Raw genomic sequence first — 20,567 nt, forward strand, 5'->3', positions numbered from 1 at the left:
ATCAGGAACAAATATCAGATTTCTTTGTCTTTCTTTTTCATTCCCTTTCTCCCTCCCTCTCTTTCTTCCTTCTTTCCTTCCTTCCTAATAGCTCTTAGTGAATTCCTTTAGATTTTCTAAGTAAAAATAAGTTTTCTCCAAATAGATAGTTTTATTTCTTCCTTTTCAATCTGGATATTTTAAATTTCTTTTTCTTTATTAACAAACCTGGCTGTAATCTCCAGTACAATGCTGAATAGAAGTCGTATGAGTGGACTTCCTTGTTTTATTCCTGATCTGGGAGGAAACCAGTCAGTCTTTTACCATTAAGTATGATAGTTGTGGTTTTTTGTAGATGCTCTCTGTATTAGGTTAAGGAAGTTTTCTTCTATTGCTAGTTTGTTGAGTGTTTTTATCATGGAAATGTGTTGAATTTTTGTCAAATGTTACTCTCATCTATTGAATAATTGTATGATTTTATATTTTATTAATATAGCATGTTCCATTATTTGATATTTAAATGTTAAACTCATTTTTATATTACTAAGATAAAACCCAGCAGGTCTTGGTGTATTATTTCTTTTTACTGTTTTACATACTTTAAAATAATTTAGGTAATCCAGAAGTCACCCAAAATTATTGAAGCTCTTAAAAGTGAAAAGTCTTTATAAACTAAAAATCAAAAGTTACGCAAGTAGTTTGGGCCTAGATCACCTCCAAAACTGTGATTATAGTATGTAAGAACAATATTCTGGAAGTAGGATTCTATTTTCCTAAAAGTATCATTTTTAAGTCTTTTTCAAATACTGACTATACATAATCCAGTTAATGACACAGGTAACTCCACCGTCCCAAGGCACAAAATTTATATAATTTATATTTATAAAATTTAATAATCATGTTGCAATGTCACAAAAATCATTAACACACGTTTAAACATTTTGCAATGATAGAACTAAATATTTTGGGGGCCAAAGCTTAAAAAGGTAGAATAGGTGATGAACTTATCCTTATAAAAATTATTGTGCATCTGTAAGTAAATACTAAAATCATGGTAAGATAGTTGTATGTATTGATTTTGGGAAAATTCCTGGATTCATGACAAAATGAAAGGAAACCATTTTCTAGATCAAGAAAGTAAGCCTCTAAGAGGTTCAATAAATTTCCAAAGACATATAGCTGTTCTGTCATAGGACCACTGATTAAACCCTGGCCTTTGGGGCACCTGGGTGGCTCAGTCTGTTAAGCGTTAGACTCTTGATTTCAGCTCAGGTTATGACCTCAGGGCTGTGAGGTAGAGACTTGCTCTGTACTGGACATGGAGCCTGCTTAAGATTCTCTCTCTCTCTCTCCCTCTCCTTCTGCCCCCCTCACCCCACCTAAAACCAAACCAAGAGTGCTGGGCGGCTCAGTTGTTGAGGGTCTGTGCTCAGCTTTCCTGGGATCCAGTCCCACATCAGGCTCCCTGCTATGCTGAAAGCCTGCTTCTCCCTCTCCCCCTCCCTCTGCTTGTGTTCCTTCTCTCGCTGTGTCTCTCTCTGTCAAATAAATAAACTCTTAAAAAACAAAAGTGAAACCAAAACAAAATCCTCACACCCCCTAAAAAACAAACCTGGTCTTTATAACACTAGAGTATGACTATGAAAGAGCAACTGGGTATAAATAAAGTGTTTCTGCTTTTATTTTGCTGGTTTTAGTCATACCATTTTTAATCTAGAGATTATTCAGTGAGTTTGTAAACTTTTATTCTTATACAATTTACTGTCCTAATATAACATAGCACTGTGCCTCATAAGTAATAGTCTGTACTTAATACATCTTAGTGCCATTTAAGATGTTTTCCGTAATACTGTAGCTGTAAGTAATGTTGCCTTATAAGTGTATTTTAAGGTAACCATCAAGAACTATAAAGAAGGTTACAATTGTTTTTCTCTATAAAACTAGGCCCAGGGTTCATGTTCATGCATGTGCTTATATGAATGAATTAATAATATAAAGATTTATGAAAATGATTTAATTGATACAGCTCCAGAATAATTGGTTACCGTTTTTACACTTCAACTGTCATTATATCTTGACTGTCTTTTATAAAATTTGTTTTTCAGTTGTTCATTATTCATTCATCAACCATTAACTGGCACAGTCTTGTGTATCTGACTGTGTGGCTGTGAATCTGATCTAAAAAAAGTTGTTATGATGAAATTATTTACTATTTCTTCCAAAGTTTTATAGTAGAAACTTTGTTTAACTCTGTGATATTTGATTTCTCCCCCTATTTTGGAATTACTTTGATTTCTCGCTACTTTTCTTTCATTTATTTTATTTTATTTTATTTTATTTTTTTAGCCTTGCAAGAAATAGATAACATCAAGGACATCAGGAGAGGGAGAGATTGGACTGGGAGACTCAGCAGGTCAGGACATTTGCATTATCATCTGCTGATCATTCTTTTGCCATCAATTCTAGAGTTCTCAAGTCTCTTGCCACTTGTTTATCTCTTGGACGTGCTTGCTTGGTATGTTCTCAGTTTTGCAAACCATGACTAACACCTTCATATAAAAAGTCCAGCATTTGGGTTTCTTTTTTTAGGATTTGAAGATCTAAAAAAATAATTTAAATAAATTTTCAGGAATAGAAGAAAATGTCTTACCTAATAAGTTATATAAATACCCTGATTTCTATTATTCTCAATAAGCTGTTTTTGAATGAAGATTTCTTGATAACTTTTCCAGAATCAAAACTTTAAACATAAAATATTATTAAGTAGTTGTAGTGACATTAAGTAATTGTAAAAACACTTGGGTCATGAAAGTCATTTCCTTTCTTTTCCGCTAAAGTCTCTGGGCTTGGATTCACCTCTAAAAGCTCTGACACTTTAGAGTCAGTCTGTTTGCTTACATTAATCTTAACTACTGAATGTTGACTACCATGTGTAAAGTGAAGGTTAATTAAAATCCAATTTCTATGTAAATGGAAAGATCCCAAAAGTCAAAGGGTGTACTATGAGCATTTGTCACCATTGTGGAAGGTTTAGTATTAGTCCCATCCCTTGGTAAGCTGAAGTCATGCTGGCCTTTGGGGTCTCCATTGCCCTGAGTGTCTCCATGAGTGACTAATGGGTTCCTGTTCATCTCCTGCTTCAGAGAAGTCTCCCAGTTGACTTGAACAGTGATTACATTTCTGAGTACAATTGCTTAGTTATTTATAGAAGCCTGGGGTTCCTTTACCTCTCTGTCATGCCTATCACTTCCACAACTCTCCTGGAGTGTAACTTAACTCCTCCACATCCAGGTTTCTTATAGAGCAACTCCCATTGGGTTTTTTCATTTTCGTAACCTGGAGAGATAGATGCTTTTGTCCTTCAGTCTGATCACATCTTTCCTAGTAAAAAGGCCGATTAAGAAAGGAGCTAAGCTTAAAGTTCCTCTGCCTGGATGATTCAGGGATTAGTTATTTCTTAGCATTAGCATTAAATACTGGACAGATTATTATTGTTATATATTGAGAGAATACTAGCCTCCGGCCTAAAGCAGAGATAATTTCAAGTATATCTTGATGCGGTGCATATGCTCAAGTCTCTGTTCTTAGCTAACTTAGGTATGAGTCCTGCAAAAAAGATGTATTTAGAATGATATGTTTAACTGATTAGGTTTGTAAGTGTGACTGCACTGATTCTTGTAGCTTTGAGATTTCCTTTGAGCAATACTTTTATGAAGAGTTTTCTGGTGGTAAACATTTCCACATTTTCAGTTGACAAATATGATTAAACTAAATATTAAAAAGAAATAAATTGAAGCCCAAGTGGTGGGTTTTCTTGGCATCCAGCTGAAATGTAAGTATTGGCCTTAAAATGAATATACTTGTTGAGTTTTGTGTGTTTGAAAGCAAAATCAAAAAGGAAGAGATGAACATCTCAGATCCCATAGCCTTGGGAGATAGAATCCAATCCAGTCTACCTGTTTTGCAAACCTAAATTGCCACCCAGTGTCACATGAAATAGTAACAGAGGTAAATCTGTGTTTCTTGACATGATGCAATCGTACTGCACTATGCTACCTTACAGATTATGGAATACACACAATTCTGCACACAATGTTATGCACATACATAAAAAATATCATTTGCATGTCCACCAATTTATAATTTATAGAAAATACAATTGATACTAATTGATACTAATATTTGACTTTGGATCATTTTGATATTTAAAGAAATCAAGAACTTTAATTTTTTTTGCTTTCATTTTTTTGTTTTTTTGTAACTCTTGTTTCTCTGGAGAAGTTTCCTATTTGGCTAGATAAAATGGCAAGATGATTATCCATTCTTTCTTTCTTTCATGCAGTGGAGGTTCTTATGCTCCAGAAGCTTTATTCTAGAGGAGGAAAACATAAAGTGTAGATTTAAATATACAGTTGGCCCTTAAACAATGTGGGAGTTTGAGGTGCTAACCCCTCATGCAGTTGAAAATCTGTGTATAATTTTTGACTGCCCAAAAACTTAACAAATTGTCTACAATTGACCAGAAGCCTTACCAGTACCATAAGCAGTCAATTAACACATATTTTGTATGTTACATATATTTATATACTGTATTCTTACAATAAAGTAGGTTAGAGGAAAGAAAATGTTATTAAGAAAATCATAAGGAAGAAAAAAATACATATACAGTACTATACTGTAAAAAATGTACGTGTAAATGGACCCATGCAATTCAAACCTACATTGTTCAAGAGTCATCTGTATATGTTAATGGGGATACGTACTAAGAAGTAAATAAAGCAGAATAAATAGAGAAGGATGGGAGAATGTTTCAGATATTAAGTCTGAGGAAGGTAGTTCTAAGGAGAAAATGAAGCACAAAACTAATGGAGAGAAGGAACCGTATAGATATAGATGGGTGAAGAGACACTCCTTACACTTGGTATGTTGAAAGACTGTCAAGAAACGCAATGTGGCAGGGAAAGATTAAGGAGATTCTATACTAGGAGTTGAGAATGGGAAGGATGACGTGGTGTCTACCGTAGAGAGCCTGGTAGATACCGGTAGGAACTTGACTGTTATTCTGAGTGAGATGGGAATCGTTAAAGAGATTTTAGCCAATAAGGGACATCACGTGGCTCACATGTTTTAAGGATCATTCAGACTTACTGGATATGTAAAGCATTTTAACATTTTCTCTTTTGGTACAGAATATACATTATGAATGAAAATAGACTTAAATTAACAATGATCAGGGCAACATTATCTGATCAGGATATTGACTGATGATTGTGTTCCAGGAGCTAATGTTAAATAGTGCAGCTCTCATTTTTCTTTTCCGTGTCCTTAATTTGCATAGTTCTTTTGAATTTGAATCATGTTTTTTGGCAGTGTATAATAACTTATTGTTTTAGAATAGGGACATTAATGACAATGATATGTCATATTTAAAAATTATGTGCATCTGATTGTCGCTTTGCATACTGATTTTCCCATTTGTTTGTCATTTATAATTTCAACCAAAACTACATGGCTGTGTGTAAGTCCACAAGCAATCATGAATTTTATCTTCTATTTGTCAGGAAAGAGGCTTCAAAATGTGTCATAGCTTTATTGCGATTATCACATGATCTATTGGACTATTTATGAAGAAGAAACGTGGAGTACTTAAAAAAAAAAAAAGCTTAGTAGGATTTAGAGGGCATAAATTCTGGCACCAGCTCTGAAACTTACCAGCCAAGTTGGGGTCTTAGATACGTTTGCCTAGAAGTTATCACCACTGCTTCCCCCACAGGGAGAAGCATACTGTTATCTTGGCAGTTCTTTTGCAATTGTTAAGCCAGTATGCACATAGTAGATGGTAAATAAAAATTGGTTGAATTAAGAGTGACCAACACGACAGGTGGCCATTTTTAATATGACTGAGAAAATAAGGGAGATTATTTCATATAAAGAACAGAGAAAAATCTCCATATTTATTTTCCTAAAAATTATCCATTAGAGAAGATACTAGTGACAGGTCGAGGAAGAGTTGTTTCTAAAAATCTCATTACTACCCTGTAAAAGCATCAAAGTGAGTATGGAAAAAGGAATTTAAGGGTTGCCTTCTGACATCAGTCTTGTGGCAGCAGTTTCCAGCTGTCAAATAATGGTTTACCTTAATGTTTTCAAACCTTTAGACCAATACATTATATCTAAGCTTAGATTTCCATCATTTGGCTATCAGAATATTCATGCAATAAATGAAAATTTTTATTTGTTCTAAATTTCTCCTTTTTTAATTATAAGAGTCACCTTTACAATTAAATGAGCACTAAAGAAATTATTCTGTGAATTATATTCTGAAGAAGAGGGCCTGCCGACCTCAACTTCACATAGACACCTGCAGTCTTCCTTGAATCTAGGTGTGATTTGGGTCCTTCTCCACCACAGGGAGTGCAGGAGGTTTTCCTTCTCTTAGAAGGACTAGCTCCCACCTGTGCTTATGCCTCACTTCTTTTGGCAGTTCCAGAAATGCTGATTCTTCACTCTAATAGCTTCAGCTTCTTTACTGGAAGCTTTAATATGTACAGGTGCTGAAGTTTCCCACCTTAAAATAAATTGACAAAAAGTTCCCTTTGACCCTACTTCTTCCTCCAGCCATCACTCCCTTCATACACATGTTTTCCTGAGGTTTCAACTTCCTGTCTCCATTTTCTTTCTTCCCACCCACTCCCTGATCCTCTCCACTTCTTTCATGCCAAGTCTTGCTAAAGAATCAGTTACTTCCATCACTAAATCCAAATGACAATTTTTAGTCATTATCTTAATTTGGTCCTTCAGTTCATTCAACTGCATGAACATTTTTTTGTTTGTTTGTTTGTTTGAAAGACCCTTTTCTCTCTGCTTTTTGTTGGGAGTGAATCTGTTTTGTTCTCTACTATAACCCTAACACACCTTTCAAAGTGCTTTGCTTATAGCACGTGTTGAATGAATTTAGATTGAAGATCCAATACCAATTATTATAATGTAAGATATAATGTCATAAAGAGTAAACAAGAGCTACCAAGTAACATTCTACAAGGGTTCATAGGGAAGAGAAAGAAAGTTTTGTATGCAAGAGGGTACTTGAGCTGGGTCTTAAAGGATCCATGTGATTTTCCTAGCCAAGATCTTAGCTACAGGGGGAGAGGATAGGATTGCCTAGTATATATTTAGAGTCCTGGTGTCTGAAGTGTGTCTTTAGGCTTGAGTACATTTTCATGCAGTGCAAGGTATACAAAAGGGGAATAATGACTGTAAAGATTTGTTGAGCTCTTTACAACATTAAGAGATTTTGCAATTCAAAGTCTAGAAAGAGAACTTTGGCTCTTTGGTGATTACACGTTTAATTCAACATGATCTGGGAAGTTATTGAAAATTTTTGTTGATTTTTTTGATGATTAGGTCTGTGCCTTGTATTAATTAATTAATATGGTGGCAGTATGAGGTTGATTAAAATGGGAGAGTTTACAAGGGGAAGAGAGGAGACCAATACAGTCATCATACAAGAGATCCATAAAGCCAGAGCCAAGACAAAAACACCTGGGGGCAAATACAAGCAGAAATTCAAAGATGGAAGCAGTAGAGTTTGACTTACTAGAGCAATAAGGGATGAATTTGAATCTTGAGTAACTGAAATGAAAGTCATGCAAAACACGGATGTGGGAAATGAGAAAAAGTAGTTGTTTTTACTTATTTACTTCTATTTTCGTTAGTGGAGAGACACAGATTGTTCTGAGCGTCTTAACATTTGAGATGCTAGTATTGATACACTGAAGAAGCATCCATGCAGACATTCAGGAACATGGCAGGAAAGTCGAGGATGAAGCTATATGAATTGAAACTTGATAGCACAAGTTTCCTCTTTAATGGAAGAAGGGCAGCCCAAGCTGAGGGAACACCCTGAAAGACTAGGGGTCTGAATGTCATGTGGCATTTTGAAGAAAATCAGATGGAATCGTCAAAATACAAGAAACTCTGAAGTTTGAATTGTAGTTCTGCTGCCTCACAAGATGGGTGGTTCTGAAGTAGGTTTTGGTTCACTCATTCATTCATTCATTTATTTTAAAGATTTTATTTATTTATTTGTCAGAGAGAGAGAGTGTATAAGCAGGCAGAGTGGCAGGCAGGCAGAGAGAGAAGCAGGCTCCCCACTGAGCAAGGACTCCAATGTGGGACTCAATCCCAGGACCCTAGGATCATGACCTGAGCCAAAGGCAGTGGCTTAACTGACTGAGTCACCCAGGCATCCTTCAATTATTTATTTTTAATCTCTGCACAGGCCTGGTCTGAGTGATCTGTGAATAGTAAACACTAAATTCAGGCTGTATTAGCTCAATGGAATATAATCATTTCTGAATTATAGAATTTTTTGAGGTATTGAAAATTACTCAGGAGTCCATTCATTTATTTGATTATTCATCCATCCATCCATTCATTCATTCATTCCTATATTTTGAGTCTTTTTTTTTTTTTTTTTTTTCTCATTTTATTTATTTTTTCAGCGTAACAGTATTCATTCTTTTTGCACAACACCCAGTGCTCCATGCAAAACGTGCCCTCTCCATTACCCACCACCTGTTCCCCCAACCTCCCACCCCTGACCCTTCAAAACCCTCAGGTTGCCCCAACCTCCCACCCCTGACCCTTCAAAACCCTCAGGTTGTTTTTCAGAGTCCATAGTCTCTTATGGTTCGCTTATATTTTGAGTCTTAACCTGTGGCAGGCTCCCTTTTATTCAGATTGCCTGACTTTTTCTCCATCCCATTCTTGACTGGAATTTTCACTGGTTGAACTGAGCATATTATTCTCTGTCAGTTACAGGAAAATACTGATTTAGATCTTGTCTCCCTATGGCATTGTGCCTTTTCCACAACTCAGACCAAGTCTCCTCTTCCTCAAGTGGGTTGGAGAAGCTGTGAATGGAAGTTACGGAGACTATTGTTTTTACTGTACAATAACAGGAAGTACTTTCATTGTGCTGATTCCCTGTAGACACACAGAGTAAAATATTTAACTCGCGAATGATTTAAATCCTCCTCCTTAACGGTAGTTAAACACGCTGATGTTATAGAGATCTGACAAACATAACTATTATCATATGACTACTGAGAAGTTTTTGGACAGAAGTGCCAGTTAGAGGAAGGGAGCCCTATCCCCGAATGCTGCATGAGTGCTTGCCTGGGGTGTCCCCAGGAACAGGAGCTGACACAGGTGTTCAGCACAGTTGCTTAGTGCTTCATATCAAGAAAGATGGGGGGTTCTTAGCACTGCTGGTTTGTGGCACTCAGCATATTTGGCAGGCAGTCAGCCCTGGCTGTGGATTTCCCTGGGGAAAATAAAAGCCACAGGGGAGTCATCAGTGTGACCTTCTGCTGGGTAGTTGGCACACAGTTGCACCACAGGAAGGCTTTCAGTTGTCATTTTCTGAACGGGGAGTTATCAGGTGCTGATGGAGCCTCCTCATTCCAGGTGGGAAGTAGAGAAGGAAAAAAGAAAAATTGAGCAGAAGCTTACCAAATAATTCCCAGTCATGAAGCTTAACACCAGCTGATCTGCTGATAAAAAGGATTTTTTTGATGGTGGGGGGGAGGGAGTTTCTTTGGTTCTGTAAGCACAATTATAAGCTTTCCTATTTAAGTCTGACCCATCATATTGAAATGCTGTCACTAGTATCATTAGCAAGTAAAGTGTTGATAACATAGTCAAATGCACAGCAGAGTTCTGGCTCTTAAGTGTCTGGACTAACTCCCAATATTAGGAATAGGAGTCAAACTGCCATCACTTTTCCTGTGCTAACAGACGCCCTGCCATTAGCAGTCTGAAGGCAATTTTAATAAAATACATAGCCCTGCTGAGTTGGTCTCAAAAGATAAATAAGCAATGCAGAAAAGAAGCTTTTGTTTAAAAAGTAATTATTTAAACTATGCATTACAGGTAATTTTCTTTTACCAGTAAGGCAAATGCTATCAGAATCTCAATAATGATTTGGTGGCACTTGTCTAAATAACGAGATATTGTCATTTCTAAGAATTAAAGCATTGCTTTATTTTCACTTATATACAAAATGAGGGTGAATTGGATTCAGGTATCCTGTGCATGTGTTTTATAGTTTATATTACATTTTTTTGGGTGAACAGTGTTGTATTCTTAGACAGATTTATGGAAATGTAACAAGCTGGTGATAGAGTTCTGGGAACTGCAGACTTGACTTCCAAATACAGATTAGAACAGGAGGGCAAAGAACATCTTTTTATTTTTGCTTTGCTGTCAGAAAGGAAATCACATTTCAGTCTTTTAAAAAGTCTTTTAAATAAGATGCTTGTACATAAACCACAGTCCCAAGGGTATAATAAATGTGTGCATGGCTCAGAGGAGCCAAAGCTTTGTTTGCCAAAAGGTAAAAATCTCAGAAAGCTTTCTCAGAGTGTATTTGGAAACCATTAAAACCACCACCTTTCCTTTCCTTCTTGATTGTGACACACTGGCTTGGAATCCTTCAGATAGAATTAGCTCTGGCCTCACAGTAGGCAGAATAAAACTTGCCTATATAAGAGTAATGGAAGGTGCATCAGGAAGGATCCTTTTTCCAGTTGCCATCCAGGAGAAAGGTAAGCAGGACATGCTTTAGAATGAGACAGACCTCAGTTCAGATTCTACTCAAAGCCCAAGTTGGATTTTTTCCCCCATAATATAAGCACCGTAGACAAGTTATGTATCTTTTCCAAGTTGTTGTTTTCTCATCTATAAAATGGGGTAGTACTAAAACCAACTTTGTATGATTGATAGCAGGATGAAATGAGACAATACATGTAAAACATAGAGGATACCATATGGCATAGAGGAAGGACTGAAGAAATGTTTCTTTTTATTTTAATGATCTTTTAACAAAATTTCATCAGTGTTATATATTCATTGTGCTAGGAGTTGACATAAACATATTGACCAATAAATTCTAATGTAAGACAAGCATGTAAGCAGATAACTGTAATACTGTTTGCCAGTTCTAATATTGGTATGGTACTTGGGGACATGAAGGATGCAGGACTTAATCTTGGCCATGGGAAAATTACTGTAGAATCTTGGTTTGTTGAGCTTTCTAAGTGAAGATGCTAAGCTATATATTCCTATCCCGAGCTCTTGTGATCAAAGGCTGCCATTTTTTTTGAGTGATTTTTCCAGCTCTTTGTTCTCTCTGTTCTTCTTCCTTTACAGTTATGTAAACCTTTTCTTTGATTTTTAGTACCACGGTTAGATAATATCTATAGTTAGAAGATGTAAACACAAATCAGCCGCTCAAATGCTGCTCTGCATCTGTCCTAAAATGATATGGGGGAAGAGATAAAAACACAAGCTTTATTCTCTTACATTGCTGATGGGAATGAAAGTTGGTACAAATCCTTTGGACAAGGATTAGGCAAAATTTAACAAATTTACATATACGTAACATTTGACCCATCAATCCTATTTCTAGGAATTTATCCTGAAGATGCACCTTCAATAGTATGAAAATCCCAAGCTCGAAGTTATTGATTGTGGCATTGTTTATAATTGTAGGATATTAAAAACTACCTAAGTGCTCATGCATAGGAGAATAGTTGAGTACACTAATACACTAATGGCATCTCCATATAATGAGGTATCATGAAATTGTAAAAGTAGTGAATAGATAACAGAGTAATTTTTCAGTAAAATTTTCACTGCCAAATGTAAAAAGTGCAGAAGTATATTACCTAGAATGAAAGGGAAGTAAGAAAATATACTTATATCTGCTAACTGGGGCAAACAGGTGAAACTCATGAAATTGATTACTGGGGGGGTTAGGCTCAACAAATGGGGACTGAGAACATGGAAATAGGGTGGAAGGGTGCTGGGGCAGTGACACTTATATGGATGCTATTTATCTATCCATCTATCTCTCTATTTTTGTATAGTTCTGATTTTTGGAGCTATGTTAATGTTTCACATTGATAATTCACAAAAATAAATAAATAATTAAAATGAACCAGGGTGTTCAGGGAGCCCCACATTAAAAACAAATGAACAAAAATACCTAGTAAACTTAACTATATTTGTGAGAACTACAAATGAATGGGGTGGGGGGGAAAGAGCTAATTTGAGTAAGTTTGCCAAACAGACTTTACATGTTAAGATTTTAAGAAAAAAAAAAATTGTTCTCTGATTAGGAAATTTGTTTTCACATGATATGGATTAATGACTGGTTTTTGTAGGACTCAGAGTTAACATTTCTAAAACTGCTTTTTTTTTTAAGATTTTATTTATTTATTTATTTGAGAGAGAATGAGAGAGAGAGAGAGCTAGCACAGGGTGGGAGAGGAGGAGAAGCAGACTTTCTGCTGAGCAGGGAGCCTGATACCGGACTCCATCCTGGGACTCCGGGATCGTGACCTGAGCCAAAGGCAGTCACTTAACCAACCTGAGCCACCCAGGTGCCCTGAAACTTCTTTAAATGGTTCATAGGATTGTGGATAGTGATGGCTATTTTTCTTACCATAAAAGAAACAACGAGGGCTAAAACAAACCCTGTGGTGTTGAATTGGAATCTGAGATACCAATAGGAACTCAAGGTATGTGTGTGTGTATATTCAAAGTATGTATCACAGATATACAGATAAAAAAATAAATAGTTGTGTGTGTGTGTACTTGTACTTATATATCCCTTACCTATATATACTGAGAGGCCTAGAAGCAATAATACCTCAATACTGATGAGCACAATTAGTACGTAGATTTTGGTTTCTAAATACCATTCTCGAATAAAAGAAACCAATAATCCTTATAGAAATGGATGTCTCTAGTACTAGAACAGGAAAAGTGTATGATGAGAAACTGGAACATCTTATGGTGCAAGAAAGTAAGGAAAGACTAAAAAGTGATGGAAACACATTGAAAAAACACATGAGCAAATGTAAAGTGGCTCCTGATGACCACATGTAGGACATTTGAGCAAGAAAATAACGGTAGTTTTGAATTATACTCAATATAGTTCGTGAAACTATAAAAAGGATTGAGTAAGTAAATGAATGTGGGAGAGAAAACCTCTTTTATAAGAGTAGAATGCCGGGGCACCTGGGTGGCTCAGTGGGTTAAAGCCTCTGCCTTCGGCTCAGGTCATGATTCCAGGGTCCTGGGATCGAGCCCCACATTGGGCTCTCTGCTCAGCGGGGAGCCTGCTTCCTCCTCTCTCTCTCTCTCTCTCTGCCTGCCTCTGTGTCTACTTGTGATCTCTATCTGTTAAATAAATAAAATATTAAAAAAAAGAGTAGAATGCCAATTAATAACTATAGAAAATGATGGAAATAAAAAGTAACCATTTGGTAAGCACCGTAGTAATAATCATTTCAGGCAAGAATCACCACTGGATAGTAAATTAATGGTCAAAATGTGATGATAAATAAGATACTTACATAGTGTTTAAAAATCTCCTCTTAAAATGCTTATTAATTACAAAAGGGAAAGTAGTAACCTTTCAGTGGAAGTACCTGGCAGGCACCATCTAAAACAAGCAATCAAAGTCAATATCACTAGTAATGGGATGTATTGGCATCACATGCCACTCCTGTGATTCACTGAAAAAGGCACAAAAAATCATTTCTGTCACCATGATTCTTGCCAAAAATGCATTGTATGAATTTTATCATGAGGAACTATCAGGTAACTCAAATTAAGGGATATATTATAAAATAACTCAGCAGTATTCTTAAGGAGTGTCAGGGTCATGAAACACAAAGAAAGACTGAGAATTCTCCCAAATAGCAAGAGACTAAGAAGACATGGCACTAGGCTCTAAGAAGAAAAGAAAAATTGTAATAGAGTAGTAAGTATGGAGCATTGTGAATCGGGTCTTATTCTCTTAACTAGCTCTGTCACACACTATGTAAGCCTTGAGGGTACTTACTATATCTTTGCATTTGCTAGTCTATTTTCCAATAAAACAGAGATAATGATCTTAGCAATATGGTTTCTAATTATTCACACCAATGGAGGTGAGCAGAAATGTCGAGTATGGAGCCCAACGACAATAATTTTAAGCACTCAATTGGAGATCAAGATTAAATGTCAATGAAGAACCAAGTATATTCTGGTAGGTATAAAACTCCAGATTATGAAACTATTTCCAGGGACAGAAGACAGAGCTGGTGTATCCAGTCCAGCGGATGTGTGTGAAGAGATCAGTAGTCAGGCAAAAGCTAGAAAGGAATTACAGGCACACCACACGGCTAGTCAGTCAGTCAGACTCTGAGAGTCCAGATTCTTAAAAGTTAGACACTGGTCTGGTGACCTACATCTCCCCAACCTTGATGGTGCCACTGGAACGGGGGCAGTACTCATTAATGCTTTGTGACAGCGTTAAAGGACTAGGGTGAGGGATCCGTAGCAATGTAGAGTTGCACAGAGTTCTGTCTAGATTGTTTTCACATATATTCATATTCAAAAATTTCTTGCTCAACATGAAATTACATGCTATTAAATAGTTACAAGGTGTAGGCAGAAAGATCAATTTCTTTTCTTTTTTTTTTTTTTTTTAATTATTTGACAGAGAGAGAGATCACAAGTAGACAGAGAGGCAGGCAGAGAGAGAGAGAGGGAAGCAGGCTCGCTGCTGAGCAGAGAGCCCGATGCGGGACTCGATCCCAGGATCCTGAGATCATGACCTGAGCCGAAGGCAGCGGCTTAACCCACTGAGCCACCCAGGCGCCCAAGATCAATTTCATTATCTATGCTTTTATAGATAAAGTCAGATTCAGTGTTTCCATAATCATATATAGCTAATAAGTACAGAAAGAATTTGTACTTTAGACTTGGGTGTTCATCTGAGTCTATGAACTTTGTTCTAGCATCAGAAACACCCCCCCCCCTTATTTAGATGAAATTCTTGTATGTAAGATTTTTCAGGTGCATTTTTTTCTGAGGCAAGGATACAGATCACTTGATTCTATCAGATCTTCCCAAAGGGTCTGTGACTTAAAAGAAGATAAAATAAAGATTTTCCTTCCACACTAATGTACAATATGGAGTGGAAGTATTTTTGGGACTTGGGAATACATAACTCTTACAGTGCATGTACTCAGGAAGCAGCATTATCAATAGCATTTAACAGAGTGATTGTAGGACTTGTCCAGAATCCTTAGAGTTAGTGCCAGAAATAAAACCAGAGCTCCAGTTGCTGACAGCCAGGGAAGTGATTATCCTATTGATCACATTTATTAGTCATGAATTGTCTTTGATGCAGATAGTTCTTTGATAGTCCAGCACCAACCAGGAAGACTTGGAAGTCTGCTTCCCAGGCTGCGTAGCACTCAGTGGAGAAGCCAAGTTCTGTTACTCTATTGAGGCGTTAGTTAGTATTTTGAGCATTAGGGTGATTTGAGTAAAATTCTGTAGATTGCTATCCTGGGGAGACAGGGGCAACAGCACAGTTATCTTACCTATGTAGAATGGAAAGCAGTTTAAATTCGGTAGAAGCCTTGGGGTGCATGTTGAGAGTATCATGTCATTCAGCGCCTGAAAGCCTCTCCCAGGTTTTAGCTTCCTGAATGAATCTGGAATTAATTGGACAGTTCCTTCTGTCCAGCAGCAGTGCACTCTTTCCTTTGAAGAATACGTTAAATGATGTCAGTCTTTATGTGACTTTGACAATTGCCAAAAGTTTGTGGTAGCTGCTCAGATACGCAGATACTGTCCCATCGTCCCTATCTATGAGTGTGTGTATTGGCATCACGGAGTAGATCAAATTTTTTAAAAAGTACTCAATTCTTTACTATTAGAATCAGAATCCCTTGACTATTACATATATTTGATTTCCAAACCCAGGATTTATGAAAGACTTAATATTTAGGCTTGCTATAAAAACCATACAAAATTTAAAACTTCATTTAATCAGTAATGATTTAGAGAGTAATAGAGAATCTAAGAGTTGGATAAGGCTTATCTAAGTCACTGATGTTGTAGACAAGGAACTGAGGCTCTGAGAGGTTAAATTTTGCATCATTTTACACAGTTAATAAGTGACAGAGCCAGAAAAAGAACCCAGATTTCCTGATTCCTGGCTCAGTTTTCATTCTACTATGGCATGGTGCCTCATGACACGTATGAGCTTAAAGCAAAATTGTATTTGTTGAAGTGTATGAAAAGTGCCGTGGATCTTTTGATGATGTTTTGTGGAGGGAATGAGGTCATTCTGTCCTTGATTTTTTTTTCTTAGTTGTACTGTAAAATTAATAAGTTAGTAATTACTATTTATGTACTTCAAATTAATAAGGTTCTACTCATTTTTTTTTTCTCCTCAACAATCTGCCTATAGTTTTGGAAAATACTTTCTTGTCTCAGAATAAAAGCATGCATACCTTTGAGTTGCTAGCACTTGAGTTGATCACCCATTAAGTGACTAATCTAAAAAATCACCTCGTCTGGTGAGGTGCACTGGATTGCAAATGTCTTTTGATAGTGCTGCAGTGGTAGTGTAGGGATTTGCAACTGGCAGGCAGGAACTGAATTGCCATCATTTGGCTTTAGCAGGAGTTAGAGTCTTGTCTCCAACATAAGCATGAGCCAAGGTACTGTCTCCTTTTTTCTAATTTTAGTTGGAACCATTGGCACTGATCTTACCTAGACAGACTAGTGTTATTTCTACCCAGCACAATCTGCTGGCATGGGCTCTATTCCAAGCCATGCATTTGAACTTCTCCCCTGGTTTACCAGAGATATGATTGGATGTAGAGGACAGTAGTTTTCACCTTTTTCGTTAGAAGGCATTCTTTCAGATGTAGAGATTCTAAGTTTAATGGGTTCACTATATGACTCAGAATTGACTCTTGTGACTGAAAATTGCAGTATGCTTTAATTGTGGGTAATAATTATTCCAACATTTTGGTTCTGGGACATAGATTTTGATACACTTAACTGCTCAAGGGTAGGAGGAAGGATGAGAAGTGATGCCTGCTTTCCGGCCCTTATTAAGTCTGCTCTCTACTGGAACAAATGAGTTGTACAGTTGTCCTGTCATGAGCTCTAGTCATGGCATCCATCCCTGCTGGCCTCTCTTACAACCTCAGGCACCCTGGCCATGCTGTGGCTCCCAACTGCACCCCTTTATCAAACAACCCTCAGTGAGACCCCTTCAGGCTGTCCGCACCTTCCCTCAGTGAACTCCCATGCCATGGAGGATCAAACAGGTCATCACAGTCTCTGGAGCCTTGACTCACTATGCAGCCATCCCTGTACCCTTTTCTCCTTATTTCAGTTTGTCATGGGATATCTGCAAGGTCAGACTCATAGAGTGCCATTTGGGCAGCCAGCCACAGTCCTCATTTTGCTCAGAGCTTAAACGGAAAGGGATTTTCACTGTTTCCCATCTCGCCCCAACCTCTTCAGTCTGAACGTGCCCTATGCGGTAGGAATGCAGGTCACCTCACATTAGCTTTTGATGCCTCTTCCCGCTGTGACTCTACCTCTTCCCTAAATTAAAAGAGCCCCAGATCTTTCGCTGTTATATATGAGCAGTAATTTTTTATATGTAAAATCAGAAGGTTGTTTTTTTTTTTTTTTCCCTCCCTCTGGTTCCTTGTGACCCAAATGAGAAAGACTATACATGGAATGGGGAGAGTTGATGCATCAGGTTATGATTTCCTATATCATCACACAGGGGGCCCAATGATAAACAGAAAAGATACAGACTGCCCTCCTGGGGGGCTCATGGTGAGCTCACATGGAATTTATTAGTTTTTGTTGTTGTTCAAACCAATAGACATAAACATAATTCTATCCACAAATAGATTCTGATAAACAGCTAGACAATATGTTTAAATCTTACGTAAAGGAAGGCTTTGAAGTATATATCACATCCTGAAGATGTGGTTGAAAAACAGCAAATCTATCTACTCTATCCAAGTAGAAAAGAATGTCATAAAATTGAGTCATGACTCTTCTCTCTCTTTCTTTCTTCCCACCAAAATTTTTCTGTTCCCCTCTCGGGTAGAAGATCTGTGTTCCCTTATTGCCATATCCTGTTGGTAACTTTTGCCTACTTTTCAACCATGATTAAGATGCCCTCTTACAGTGTGAGCAGCCCGATAAGACTGATAATAATAAAAACATAAAAATTAAACATTTAGACCTTGGTTTATATGGTAGCCCTTAGGGAAAGTTGTCACTTTTATTCCCATTTTACAGATGAGAAAGTTGATGTAAGCAGAGTGCAGGCAATCCAAAAGCACATGAGAAGTGAGTAGACCAGGACCTTACCTGACACCAAATTCTGAATCCCTGTCACTTAGGAACTGTATAGTTTCAAGTAACTTGAATGACATTGGTTTGGATGAGATAGGAGTTTTTATTATTATTATTATTTAAAATAAGCCATAAATTTTCCTTTGTCATTGGTCTCTCTATAGTTATGTTTATTATAATACACACATCCACTGTTCTATGACTCCTAAATACAGTATTTTCTATAGAATATTAAGCAAATATTTAGCACAGATCTGCCTAGGAGGGGGGTATTAAATTAATCTGGAGATGAGGAACTGAAACATCACCTAAGTTCAGAGACAGTCAACGGTCTAAAGCCCATCTCCACCTTCGAAAATGCTAACTGACAAATGGTTAGTTATTCAGATAGAAATAGTTTCCTTTAGGATAGAGCATTTTGAATTGTGTATCTTCCTCTCTATGCCTGGGAAAACAAAAATTGCTGATTAGAATTGTATTAGCAGGAAACGGTATGTTTCAGCTTCAAGGGACTAAAATATCATGAACTTATTTCTTTGTGTCCTAGTGCTGGAATATAAACAAGAGGTTTGCATTTAAGCGGTGAGAGCATATTGGCTGAAGGCTGAGTAAATGTAGTGTGTGGGTTCTTAACCTGATTGACTTTTCTTTGACAAAAACTCACCTTTGTCTTCTCTGCTACCTCAGTTTCTCCATTTAGAAAATGCTGTCATATGCTCAGGACTTGCTTGTGGAGTTCATATCTTAAAATATGTTACCAAATGATAATTTGTAGGAATTCTGACTCAGCACTACCTCAGTGTATTCTGTTTTTACACATGTCTGTAGTACGCGGTTATTGTTTTATTACATCATTGTAATGTGGTTAATATGTAATATTGCTTTGATAACAAACTGATTTTCAACTGCTTTACATATAAGAACCATGTGCTTCAAAGCAGATAGTACAAACTTGGGCCAAACCAAATAAATATTTATTCAAATCTTTATATATGGAAAATATGTAAACAATTAGGCAGATTATATATTCACTCCAGAATATTTCTTGGGAGTTTTAGTTCTGTTTTTAGTAATCCCTAACATCAGTTTATTTTCTAATTGACTGAAGATGTTGATTAATTGAATTTTTTGTAAGCAAGGATTTATAGATTTTTATTTTTGAACTTACTTCTATATATTCTTGTAAAATTTGGCTTAACTCCATAAGAGAAAATTTGGGCAATCTGCAAATACAGACTAGAAAAATAAGCAGTTTAGATCATTTAGGTTTTTAAATTGCTTTTTTAATAGCTGATTTTAATTTTAATTAGGCAGGTATATTACGTTCTTCTCTTTTCCTTTTCAATGTTAAATTTGCCAGAGATTATCATATACACAAAGTAAATATGATAATGATAATTAATATAAAAAACTTTTGCCCTAATTATTTGATTATTTCATGTGAAAGTATTAAATAGGTCTAAATTAGCTTAATAATTGTCTCAGTTCCTTTGTAGTTTGTATGTTGAAATCATGGCCCTAGATCATTACTAAGAATGCTTCAGCAACAGGAAATGAACTGAAATCTTTTATTAATTGGTGCTTATGAAGAGTTTGGTCACTTCTAGAAATGCAAATTTACTTGTTTTTAAAAAAGATGACTATTTTAGTGTAGAATTTCATGTGATAATTTTTATCAGTATTCATGATCTGTTAATATAAATAGTTTTCTAGTATTGTTTTCCATAAAACTGTTTTAGACTGCAACTACTAGATAATTGGTTTTTGTTTTAGAGATAAGGATCACTTAATTTTTATAATTTCCCAAAACAGTATTAGAGCCATACCACACCCATTTCTCATGCCAGCCCCTCAGTATAGCTGAATCTTGCCATCAAGCCTACCATCTAAGGAATCTCAATCTCCTTTCTGTTCCATGAACTACCGTAGTTGACAAAAGAGATTTCTAAAGAGATAATTGTATTGATTAATTCAATTTCTGGGTCGAGCATAAGGTTGTAAATTGGAGATCACTCATAGAAATTGAATACAAAGGGAAAATCTTTTTAAGTCTTTTTTTTTTTTTTTTTTTTTTTAGTGTATTGAATGATTTATGCTGAACTCCTAAAAGCTTTCCAACCTCACAGAGCTTCAATAAACTTCTAATGGAGTCCTGAATGCCAGCTCTATTTTTGTTGCTTGTACAGTAGGTGGGAAACCTTTAACTAGTAGGATGAGTCTTTGTTTTCATCTCTATTGAAAAACTCCCATCCTAACACTCAGGGACTTCTAATGTTTTAGTTAAAAAGTTTGCTGGTGTAACATACATATATTTCTACAGGTTTAAATATATATTAATG

General features: G+C 36.4%; 1 protein-coding gene across 3 annotated transcripts in view; it reads left to right on the forward strand.

Annotated features, from left to right (window-relative positions):
• Positions 1–20,567, forward strand: part of SOX5 (SRY-box transcription factor 5) — a 999,188-nt gene that overhangs the window by 331,165 nt on the left and 647,456 nt on the right. For all 3 annotated transcript variants that reach the window (XM_046013235.1, XM_046013233.1, XM_046013234.1), the window contains exon 5: positions 2,326–2,392. The gene's annotated coding sequence lies outside the window, so the exon portion shown is untranslated. The remainder of the gene's footprint in view (positions 1–2,325; positions 2,393–20,567) is intronic.

This window comes from Meles meles, chromosome 7 (genome assembly GCF_922984935.1).
Source record: "Meles meles chromosome 7, mMelMel3.1 paternal haplotype, whole genome shotgun sequence".
NCBI classification, from domain to species: Eukaryota; Metazoa; Chordata; class Mammalia; order Carnivora; family Mustelidae; genus Meles; species Meles meles.